General features: G+C 35.5%; 1 protein-coding gene across 3 annotated transcripts in view; it reads left to right on the forward strand.

The window, feature by feature from the left end:
- Window positions 1-12,787, forward strand: part of LOC136033059 (GATOR2 complex protein WDR59-like) — a 125,062-nt gene that overhangs the window by 20,783 nt on the left and 91,492 nt on the right. The gene's annotated exons all lie outside the window — the stretch shown is intronic.

Below are 12,787 nucleotides of genomic sequence, written 5' to 3' on the forward strand. Positions count from 1 at the left end.
TCGTCGGCATTGACTGGCTTGTCTTTCAGAACACTCCCTATTTGTTTGGCGTAAGTTACTTTCACCAGCGATAATACCTATGCGAGGAAGAGGTTAAAGAGAGCTGAGGACAAGATGCATCCTTGGAGGACTCCTTTGGATGTCTGAAAGCTTTCAGTGGGGCCATCACAAGTAATAACGCGGTTTCTAAATTTAGAGTACGTTTCATAGGCAGCGCAATAGTGCTGTCTAAGTAAAGAGTGATGTGGGCACAATGTAATTTGTTTTCTGACCAAGGCACTTAAATAGAAGGAGTTGCCGTAGAAATTTCAAAAGGAGCTCATTTGATTGGAAATTGAAATTTTTGATGCCCTTCTAAGAATCAAAAGTGATCGAAGGGCAAAAAGCCCCCTGTCCTCTACGCCCACTTTCCCCAAACTTATCCAATCAAAATTGTGAGATAACCATTTTGTAGGGATAATAGCCCCATAAAGCCTTCAAGGCTAAGGCTGTAAGTATAATGCTATTTGTCCATTATTAACATACAATGTTTTTATGGAAGGGGTGGTCGTATAAACTTCGGAGAGGGCTCATTTGATTCGAAATTAGAAGCTCTAGTGCCTTTTCTAAGATTCAAAAGTGATCAGAGGGTAACTAGCCCCCCCTCCTAGCCTTCTTTTACCCAAATGTGTCCTATATAAATTTTGAGATAACCATTTTAGTCAAAATGGGACAAAGAACATACAACGGTTCATCCATTGTTTACACAACCCCTAGATCCTAGAGGTAAGGGTTGTGAGTAATTTCCCATGGGAATATAAGGTTTTTATGGAAAGGCTGGCCGTATAAACTTCGGATAGGGTTCATTTGATCGGAAATGGGAATTTCTAGTGCCCTCTTTAAGAATCAAAAGTAATTGGAGTCCAAACAGCCCCTCCCCCAGCACGCCCGTCATTTCCCAAAACTCATCCAATCAAAAACTTGGGACTTTTATTTTGTTCAGCGTTGTTGAAAGCTCCAGTTATAATGTCTTTGGGGACGTCAACCCCCATCCCCCCCATAGCCCCAGGACAAGGGCTGTAAGTTAGGCGATTTGTCAATTGTTTACGTAATGCAAATGTTTTTGAGAAAGGTGGGTATGTTTGACCTTCACTTTCCAGAAGGACGAAGGGCATTCAGATGAGCCTTTCGGAAAATTTTGAGGAATTGTTGAACTAAATCAAAACACGTTATGTGCATATAAGTTGTCAAAGGGGCGTAACTCAGGAATAACCGGTATATTGATTTGGAATTTTCAGGAAATGAGAAGGGATATAATCAATTGACCTAAAAGGCAAAATTTATACGCTACTACTACAACTAGCACCACTACTACTGTTACCACTACTATTACTACTGAAATTACTGCATCTGTAGCGAGTATTGCTAAGGCTAAGGATATTGAAATGAACATCTGAGTAAACGTTGAGAGGAAAGTTGAACTAAATCAAAACACGGTATGTGCATACAAGTTGTTGATATATGCTTATTGGCAATATTTTTGGAACGGCTTATTGTATCAAGATAAAACTTCTGGGACATCATGAGATGTTCAACTGACCAAAAGGCACCATGTACCTGCTGCTGCTGCTATCAATGCTACTACTACTACTTCTAATACAATACTATTACTGCTACTACTACCGCTAATGCTATAATGCTAGTACTATTATGGTTAGGCGTATAATAAGGAAGATTTTCCAGAATATTGAGGGTTAATTTGAACTAAATCGAAAGACACTGCGTGTATGTAGATTGTCAAAAGGGTGTATCTCAAGAATGGATTTGGGTATAAAGTTGGAACTTTTAGAGAATGCTTCAAGGGGAAAATCAATTGACCAAAAGGTAATATATGGATGCTACTACTAAGACTACTATCACCGCTACTTTAACTGCTTCTACTCCAATTCCTGCATCGATTGCAAATAATTTTGAGGCTAAGAGTATTAAGATGAAAATGACCTTAAAAGGGGGTCAAAAGCTTACGTAAGCAATATTTTTGGAAAGGCTTAATGTAACAAGGTGAAACTCCCGGGGAATAGTGAGGGGGATGTTCAACTTTTCAACAGGCAACATGTACCTGCTGCTACTCCGTTACTTCTACTGCTAATACAACGCTACTACTTCTATCACTTCTCCTACTGCCACCACTACTACTATGATAATAGTACTGCTAAGGCTAAGTTTATGAAGGTGTAGATCTTAGAGAACATTGAGGGTTGATTCAAACTAAGTCAAAAGACACTATGCGCATGCATATTGTCAAAAAGGCGTATCTCAAAATGCTTAAAGGTTAAGATCAATTGATAGAAAGGCAATATGTGCACGCTACCACTAATACTACCACCACTACTACATTTACTACTGCTACTCCTATTAAAACTAGTAGTAAGGCTAAGAGCATTAAGATGAAAGTCACAAAAGTATATCACAAAAATCACAATATGCCTTCTCAATACCAGAACATAACTTGTGTACTACTGAAAACAAAATACATATAAAATTATCAACCATTTATGGAATAAGTATCAGTATAGTTATATTAAACTATTAATCCACGTTAATTTATTTTCAGTAATGTGCAAATTAAATTGTTGTCTTGAGAGGCATAGGGGGTTGTCAGCCCTACCCATATTAATTTCTGCTCGTTTTGAGTTTGAATCGATTTTTATTTTTTTTAAGTTCTGTTTGTTTTGGATTTCATTTATTTTATTCATGCTGATTTGTGGTAGTTTTACTCTTGGAAGATAATTTGAATTTATTTCTCCTGATTTTTGGTTTATTGTAGCTCTTAACTTTTCTTTGAAAAATTTGTTTTGTGGAACGTTTTTTTTTATTATTTTTGACAAGGTCGACTAGGTTTCGTGGAACACCGTAATTGAACAGAATATGACACGGACACATTATCCAAATAAGGTCAAGTGCTTGTTTAAAATCAATGAAGAGCTGGTACTGGCCGTTTCCGCATACCAGATATTTCTCTAAATTCTGGCTTACAGTAAAAAAAATTTTTAACGGTCGATCCTCTGAGGCAGAAACTAGCTTGGTATTTTTTTATGACTGAGGAAGACACAGCTTCGATCCGCTGAAACATACGAGTGAGGATTTTGGCAGGTTGAATTGTCAGGCTAATAGGATTGTAAACCTTTCTCTTCCTAAAAGATTATCCTTCTTTTGTGAGGATCTTTTGTTTTCAGTAACGTAATGGTTTTTAAAAACTTTAGAATATAGGACCATACAATGAATCGATTTATTTGAAATACTTTACAGGTAAATGTTTTATAAGATGCAAAGCAATAGTTTTGTTCATTTTAAGTTTCAGCTTCGTTTTTCATTTCCATTTGAAAGTACAAAGTACTAATAACCTAACAAAAAGATTTTTAGCAATCTAGGTGGTGATACAAAAAGATTCAACATCAGTTGTTAATAAATGTGAACATTCAGTTTAGGCTGCACTATATCTTTTACGCAACTCAAGGTTCACTTACGTAGTATATAGCATCAGTAACACTTTTACAAAAAATGCAGCTTAGTTTGTGTTTCTCTTCTTGAATCAGTAAAGAACTCCATTAAACCAAAAATAATCAAAAATAGAACCAAATAATTCCAAGCGTATATCAACATCAAATCAGCATCGATAAATAAATGAAACCCAGAACAAACAGAAAGTACATTAAATAACAAAGTCGAACTCAAAAACGAGCAGAAATTATCACAGGTAAGGCTCAAAACCCCTATACCTTCCCAAGGCCAGAATATAATTTGCACTTTACTGAAAAAAATACAAATGAATTTGCATTGTCAGTTTAATAACATATGTTGATGTTTATTCCTTGAAATTTAACAGTATTTTATGTATCAAAGTTATAAAAGTGAAAACATTAAAAAAATCAGTTAAAGTGCAAATTATATTCCTGCTTTGGGAAGGCATAGAGGTTTTGAGCCCTACTCATGTTGATTTATGCTGGGATGGGATAAATTATGTAAGCCTGGGTTCTGTTGAGGCTACAGTGATGGAGTAAATTATGTAAGCATAGGGCCTTTTGAGGCTGTAGCAATGCAATAAATCCTTTAAGCATGAGGTCTTTTGAGGCTATAGCAATGGAATAAATCATGTAAGTATGGGGTCTCGAATCCACATTCTACTGACTTCCTCACATGCTTTCCAACTGGACCAACCACTCAAATTCTGTCAAGGTTACTTGAATAGATATTACCTAGTTTAAATAGTTAAACCTGATTTGTTAATTTGCGCCTCTCTTTTCCTTAGAATTTCCTGGTATACCCACAATTCCTTATTTTGTGTCATTTTAATGATCCTCTACTTAGTGATTGATTACCTGAATAGATATAATAGAAAGCACGGGCTCATCTAAGATTTTTTTTCTGGTAATGGGTTTTTGAAAAATTAGAAAAAGCATCAAAAATTGTTTGGATGCATCTTTGTTATGTTTTTACGGGCCAGATAAAATTTGGGCGAGGGGTTCAAACCCTGTTACCCCCCCCCTGAAAAAGGCTTTGATAAAGAAAATAAGCGATAATATAAAAAAGAATAGTGGTTACAGAGGCTGCCGTAACTAGATAAAGGGTAAACTACGAACTATGGTAACCAGTTAATGGCTTGAAACCTATAAAGAAAGCTTCAGATCGAAAAAATTTATCAATTGGAACTACATTGGCCGAAAACTCAAAAGAGGAAGCTTTCAGTCCCTTAGCTTGATCAACAAGGAATACCAACAAAAAAAAAATGGCAGTCTCCATGCCTAAAGGGACACTGGAACACCACAGAGAGCTATTTAAGGGCTTATGTTAAAGGAAGTTGTTACACCTACTTGCATTTGTGACTAATTAAACAAAATATTTAAAACAATATCAATTTTCTGAAAAATTCCTGTTTAAAAAACATAAGGCTTTTCTTGTGAGTAGTATTCAGTCTTAATCACACAAATAGGTTTGGTTTTTATCGTCAAGTTAAGGGACTAAGTTTTCTGGGTAAGGTTCTCATCCAAGGTAATTCCAATGGTGTGCTTTTTATTGATCTGACACCATTTGTATGGTTTTTATGATATTTTTGTTTAACTATTGGTCGTGCCGTACGAGAAAAATATGTTTGTATCATTCAAATGTGTGCCTTTCAATCACGGGGGCCTAGTCTTGGCTCAAAGAAACGGTTCTTCTCCATTAAAACCTGACAAGAATAGCTCTAATCATGGCTTTTAATAGTGTTTTGAAAAGAAAATTTACAAAATACAAAGACAACCCGTTTCTATGCTTCAAATGTGTACCTTTCAATTAAGAAAATAGTCATTCAATCTAGGAATTTGTCTTGGCAAAAAAAAGTGGTTTTATCCCTAAAAGGCTTACAAAAATAGCTCTAGATATGCCTTTTCACTGTGCTTTGCAGCGAAATTCAACAAAATACTTAGAAAATACGTTTCTATGATTCAAATATGTGCATTTTAATACAAACAGGCATAGCCCTGGTTCAAATAAATAGACTTTCTCCATGAAATGCTAAGAAAACTGATCAGATAGTCCTCAGGCTTGTTCTGGTGTAATTACCAAAAATATGTAACCATGTAACCATTTGATGCCACCATTTTGGTGTAATTTTTTCTTTTGAATGGATCATAACAGTACCGTTAGTATTGTGTCATTTTAGTTTTGAGACCATTTCAAACTGTTTAAACGTCATAACTGTGCAAATGGTATGATATCAGTTTTAGTTATAAACGTCATAACAGTTCAGATAGTACAGCGTCATTTTTGTTCTTGACATCATTACAGTGAGACAATTATGATGTCATTTTCACTATATAAAAAGATTGCATAGGCACAGAAAGCTATTGACTAAATACATCTCTTTTGCATAAAATGTCTATGATTAAGTGTCTTGTTTTTGGAATTCCCATCTCATTTGTTGGAATAACAGTGTGGTGGGGCATTAAAAAATATAAAGAAGCCAATGCTAAGACTGTTACTGTTCCAGCTTCAAAGGAACATATGGGAATGGAGCAAGATAGTACAGCTAAAGATGCTATTCGGATTAGCGAAAGCAATGGTGATGACGCAGATGGTAAGAATGTGGTGCAGAAAAAAATCTTGAAATTGCGACAAAAAGCGGAAAGGCATCAGAAATTCATTTCCAGAATGTCCGAGAATCGTGAAAACCTTTCCAATAATGCATTGAAAAGGCTACGGAAAGCTGAAAAGCAAAGAGAAGAATTATTGGCAGAAGAAATGAAACTTTTGAAAACAAACTAGCGCACCAACTATGAAGAAATCTCACCCAAAGAAAAAAAGGCTGAGAAATTGACTAGTAGTAACAGTTGTCAACAAAAAAGAAATTACTTCCAATGAAGGTTTGAGACTACAGAAAATACTGTTCATGGGTTTAAAGATGCTCACACTTTTAAGGCCTACCATCACAAACTAGTTTTTGCCATATTATGAACAGAACTTATTTGGAAAGTATATCAGACTGTCGACTGGATACTCTACTGTAGAGATAGTTTGGTTGCAAGACATATGCAAGCCCTTCGACAGTTTGGATCTAAGCTGATGTTGCATGATTTTTGCAACGGGATGACTAACCTAAAACTGGTGGTCTACTTATCACAGTGTACTTGATTTGTAAATGTTTATAAGGATTCCTCCAGAGCTATTTAGTAAAAATGCCATTCGTTGGTGGTATTGACCAATTTTGCGGATAAATGAACCATAGTCTTATAATTCAATCTAGAGACTATATTTTAAGAATCAGGTTTCCCATATATTTTAAGGTTCAAGTGTCAGATGGTCTTTACTGATTTTTATAATACCAGAAATGCCACAAATCTGAAAAAGGCTTAGCAGAACAATTTGAGCTTGTCGTTAACAAGCAGGAAATTCTTATCGCTTACATAGAAGTGAATGATCCGTTCGTACAGCGAGAGGAGCATGAACAACAGGTTATAAGCTGCTGGGGAATATGAAGAACAAATACTTGATGAGAGTTTCTGTAGGGCTTTTTAATATACATCCGCCAACAGATGGTTGGAGTAAGGGTATTTGCAGGGTTTTCATGTTCTTAAAACAATCAAATCAAGGAAGTGCCGTTTTTTCCTGGAGTGAAACCCAAAGATAACGAGCCAAAAAAAAAGTACTCAAGAGAATGGCCATCTGTCTGAAACATTATGAAATTACTAAAAAATTTCTTATCGTCATATAGACTCGCTTGGGATACTGAGTCCGACTTTTCTAAACTCTGGAATTTTTTTTGAAAAGGTAAAAGAAATTCCAGTTTACACTTACTCTATCTGTCAAAATGGGGATAATGACACAAGTAGTTAAGATCTGCAAATGTATATAACCTGCTATACCCGCATCGAAAAAACTCGACATCATGCTACTAACATAGGCAGCCTGCACATTTGTCTGCAATTAATTTCGAAACGGTGCTACCGATGCTTTAGATTTTTTACGACGGTATTCAAGGATCAGTTAGGTATTACGGAATTTAATTTATTCAACTTATTTGTGTCAGGTACCCTAGAGTTTTACCCTAGAGTCTGTAAATACTCTGTCACAAACTTGTTTTCAACTCTAGCAACTTGAGCAAGAGTGATGTGGGAACTTAAACTTCCCGCTTCGACAATATTTTCATTAATGCGTTTCCAAACTAGAACCATTTTGAAAGAAAACGCGTTTTGAAGTGTCCGCTACCCTTCTGCAATCTAAATGTGATGGAAAGACGCTTTAGTTTAATACCTTTTAAATCATCATGACCAATTGGTGCAGTATCCGAAAAAGATATATCTTTTGATATTTTTCCACATTCACATAGTGAATTTAAAATATGTTTATTCCCAATAAGACTTTTGGAAAATTTGATGAGTTTCAAAAGTATACAAATGACAATCAAAAGATTCAAGTCTTTTGCGATTTGCAATCAAATCTGATGCCAAATCAATTAAATTGTAACTCTTGCCGTGGAGCAATAGTAAAAGTAGTAGCAGAACTAGTAAATGTTTTGGTGGTAGTAGTATTACTACCAGTGTGTACGTATTGCCTTTTGGTCAATTGACCTTCTGCTTTTAGTATTCTCTGAGAGTTCTAACTGCATACACAAATCAATTCCTAACACACGCCATTTTGACAATCTAAATGCACTTAGTGTCTTTTGTTAGTTCGGATTTGACATCAATATTCTCTCAAATTTTACCATGATAGACTTAGCCTGAATCACAGTACAATTATCACAGTAGTTTCAGTGGTAGTAGAAGTAGTTCTAGTGTTACTGTTGTATTAGTATTAATAGTAGCAGTAGTAGCATCAGTATTAATAGTGGTAGTAGCATATGCATAATGCCTTTTTGTCAGTCGAACATCAATTTCATGATTCCCCGGAAGATTCACCGTAACACATTAAGTCGTTCCAAAAATATTGTTCATGTGCACTTTTGATAACTTTCGACGCTCTTTTCACCTTAATACTCTAAGCTTTACAAGTTGTTACAACTGAAATAATTGTTGGAGAAGTTTAGTAGCAGTAGTAGTCTTAACAAAAGTAGCAGTGGTATTAGTGTTTGTAGTGACATGCATATATTACCTTTCTGTCAATTGATCTTCCCCTTTAAGTATTCTCCGAAAGTTCCAACTTAATACCTAAATCAATTCTTGAGATACAGTCTTTTGAAAAATCTACATGCGGAATTGTGTATTTTAGTTCAAATTTCCCTCAAATTTTGTTAAATTTTCATCTTCATACGTGTAGCTTTAATTGTACTAGAATCATAGTAGTAGTAGTAGCAACAGTAGTAGCAGTAATAATGTTTTATTACTGAGCAACAGTAGTAGTAGCATGATTAATAAAATACTAGCAGGTACATTTTGCCTTATTGTCAACTGAACATCCCACCGATGATGCCCCTGAAGTTTCCTATTAATACGATAAGCCGTTCCAAAAATATTGCTGATACGCCCATTTCAGCATTTTGTATACACATAGTACGTTTTGATTTAATTCAACTTTCTCATCAACGTTTCCCAGATATTTTTTTCACCATCCTCAGCCTTAGTAGTCCTCGCTACAGAAGTAGTAGTTTTAGTGATAGTAGTGATACCAGTAATAGTACTTCAGGTAGCAGCAGAAGCAGCTGTAGTGGTAGTAGTTGTAGCGTGGAAACATTGCCTTTTTGGTCAATTTATATCTCCCTTATCATTTCATGAAAATTCCAAATTAATATCGGACATTCCTGAGTTACACCCTCTTGACAACCAATGTACACGTAACATGTTTTAATTTAGTTCAAAACTCCCCTCAACATTCCCTGAGAGACATATCTTAATGTCCTTCGTATTTTAGGAAAGTAGAAGTCAAATATGCACACTTTTTCTCAATAACTTATACTATATTTAAACCATGAACAAATTACGTAACTTACAGCCCTTGCCCTGAAGAATCGGGGGGGGGGGTGATATCCCTAGGGCATCACATAAAGTCCTTGCCCCTAGGCTCCTGGGGTTTGTTTTATCCCTAAAAGCCTTGTTATGTGATATTTGGACAAATTAAAAAAAAAAAATGTCTGTCAAAATTTCTATTAAATGCATTTCGGGAAAATACGATGTTTGTGTCTGGAGATAACTTCGAAGACCACACTGCCTTTCTTTGACGAAAGTAAAACAGTTCAAAATAGGGATGACACCTTTTTATTGACAGTGAACAGATGTAAAATTTCTTAACTGGATATTTCGAACATATAAACAGTGTTCATCATCAGCAGTAAAACGGAGTTTTACTACTAGTAACGGAGTTTTCAGTTTTACTGCTGATGATGAACACTGTTTATGTGTTCGAAATATCCAGTTAAGAAATTTTATATCCGTTCACTGTCAATAAAAAGTTTTCATCCCTATTTTGAACTGTTTTACCTTGTGTATGAAGGGGGGTAACTGCCCCTGATTACTTTGACTCTGAAAAAGGGCTCTAGAACTTCTGATTACCAATTTCATGAGCCCCCTCCGAAGTTTATGTGATTATGCTTTCTATAAAAACCTAATATGTCACTTATTTTCGCTAATCCTTTTCTGCTACTACAAAGAGCACTACTGCTCTCAATTTCCGTTCAAATGAGTGCTTTTTGAAGTTTCTATCACAATGCTTTCTATAAAAACCATATATGTCTTCAGGGCATTATTTAGAACCCATGCTCTGACGGCTGTAGGGGAGGGAGGCTGTCATCCTCAGAGACATAATTTTCAGACCTTTCAACTACGTTGAAGGGAATTTTGATCGGACGTGTTTGGGGAAATTATAGTTGTTGGGGGGGGGCATTTGCTCTTTGATCACTTTCGACTGTTTAAAAGGATACATGTCCTCTCAATTTCCAATTGAATGAGCTCTTTTTGAAGTTTCTACGACAACCCTTTCTATAAAAACCTTATATGCCCCTTGGGTATAACTTACAACCCTTACACTGAGGGCTATGGGAGTGGTATCATCCACAACGATAATATTTCTGGACCTTTCAACTACGTTGAACAAAATGGCTTTTCCAAAATTTTGATCGGAAAAGTTTGGTGAAATGGTAGGTGCGGCAGGGATGTTGGTTTTCCTTCAATTACTTTTTACTATTTAAAAGGGCCCTAGCCCTCTCAATTTGCAATCGAATGATCCCTTTTCGAAGTTTGCACGACAACTCCTTTGATACGAAGTACCCCGGTCTAAGAGAAACAAACCAAACAGAATATAAAAATAATACATTGTCCTAACATCGTTATGTATTTAGGCAGCGCTTTGGCGCTGCATATGACAACAGTTGTTAAGACAAACCTGCTTTTATATTTTAAAGAAATTAATAGACCCAGGTGAACGGAATTTCTGGAATTAGCTCAAATATAAAATCCTTAAAATCTTTTGAAGTTTCATTAACATTGCTCAACTGCTTTCTTAAAAGTATTAGCGAGACTTAGTCCGAAAACTGATTCGTTTAATCTAGGCTCCCATAAAGGAATCTATTTAAAGAAGGGGTTTTTGCATTCATTTTATCAGAGTATTTTCTTTATTATGACCTAACCTTCACCTTTTCTTATAGAAATGTTAATTGAATTTAGAAAGAGCACCGAACTGTGAATTTAATGATGTGTTTATTTCTTACCTATTTCTTCACGGAACTTTCGAATCCTTAAACTCCCCCCCCCCCCAAGAATGACTTTTATACCTATTTTAATGCCAAAATATAGGAAAGCCTTGGAGCTTGGATCTACATTACAAACTCAAAGTGTGTCCAGTTTATTGAGGTGCAGAATCCTTTGTAGGGTGTGGGGTCGAATTAAATGCTTCAGAAAAATAAGCGTGGATTTATAAGTATTGCCCGATGAGGGTGTAGGAAGGACAATTATAGAGAAAATGTAAAGAAAGCATGATATTCTTCAACCAGGAGGGGTGGATTTTATATACAGCTTTTAAACAGATTTTGATCGATTGGCTATCCCAAGATTTTCACTTACTGGGAATTTGGTCGGATTTGGCCAAAGTTGTTGTTTTGTGACAGAAAATGGCCCTTCGTTGTTGCAGGATCTTTTCTTGAACTATAAACTTTCCTTACCCTTATATTAATAAAAGACCTTTAAATTTCTTTTAGGAAGAGGCCCATCGGGATTTTATTCGATCATCTCTGGGAAAAAAGTAGACACAACAACTAAAAATGGCAATAGAAATGGCATATTAAAAATGGCACTAGAAATTCTTGTTTCTGTTAAAATGAGGCGTCTACTAATAATATATTAAAACTGGTTTGACATTTAATGATCCACGAAAAAAAAAGGGAAAAAGAAACACATTAGTGCTACCCATGCCAAAATGTAATATTCCTTGTTTCCTCAAGGTGGAGGACCGTAAAATTCCAGTGAAGGGTTTTTCGATAATGACTATGTTAATAGTTACTTTTTATATCAACTGGACGTCGTTTCAGGGGATTTCAAGTTCTCATTTCAAACTTCCTGAATTATTTCTTTTTGGGATTACAATTTGAAAATAATGATAGAAAATGTTTGTCACCAGACGGTCTCTTTAAAAACTCGTTTCTAGCTTCAGCTGCTTTGCCCAACGGTTGGCGTTTTATTAGATTGCAGTTACTGCTAAAACCAAGATTATACATTAAGCTCCAAGTATTGCTTTTTGCGTATTTACTTCCTAGGAGGCTGGGTAGACTGGCAATGAAAGTTACTTAATTGTTTGGTATATTTTGCTTAATTACTATTTCCATTTTCGTATTTTTATTTCTTTAAATCTGAAAAAGACTTTGGACGTTATGCTGCAGAAATCTATTCTTCTAGTTGAGAAAAAGTTGATAGAAAACCTAATGAACATTTATATAAATTAAAGTTTTTCGAACGTTGTCCGATTTTGCATGATCTTGATTGCCAATAAATGAAGGAAGTCATACATTGTGGAATTCAGTGCCTAAAATGTAACAATTTTGGTCTATTTTCTGTTTAAACCTGTTTCCCATTCCCTTTTCTCTTACCCATCTCCATCACTCGATCACATACTTTACAAACCTCTCGCTTCCCATTTCTCTTTACGGTTGCTTTTTGTGTCTATGTTTTTCTGTTTGAATATATTTCTTCTTGATCTTGTCCATTCTTCTCAGTGTCTATGCAATCCTATCGAACCTATGCGACTAAAATAACACCCATTTGCACGCTTGTTTGTTCACGCTCATATTGTAGAAAAAGAAAATAGCTTTTGTTTATCATGCAAAGGGGAATGTCAAAATTCAGTGAAA

The sequence above is a fragment of the Artemia franciscana genome, chromosome 11 (assembly GCF_032884065.1).
Source record: "Artemia franciscana chromosome 11, ASM3288406v1, whole genome shotgun sequence".
NCBI lineage: Eukaryota > Metazoa > Arthropoda > Branchiopoda > Anostraca > Artemiidae > Artemia > Artemia franciscana.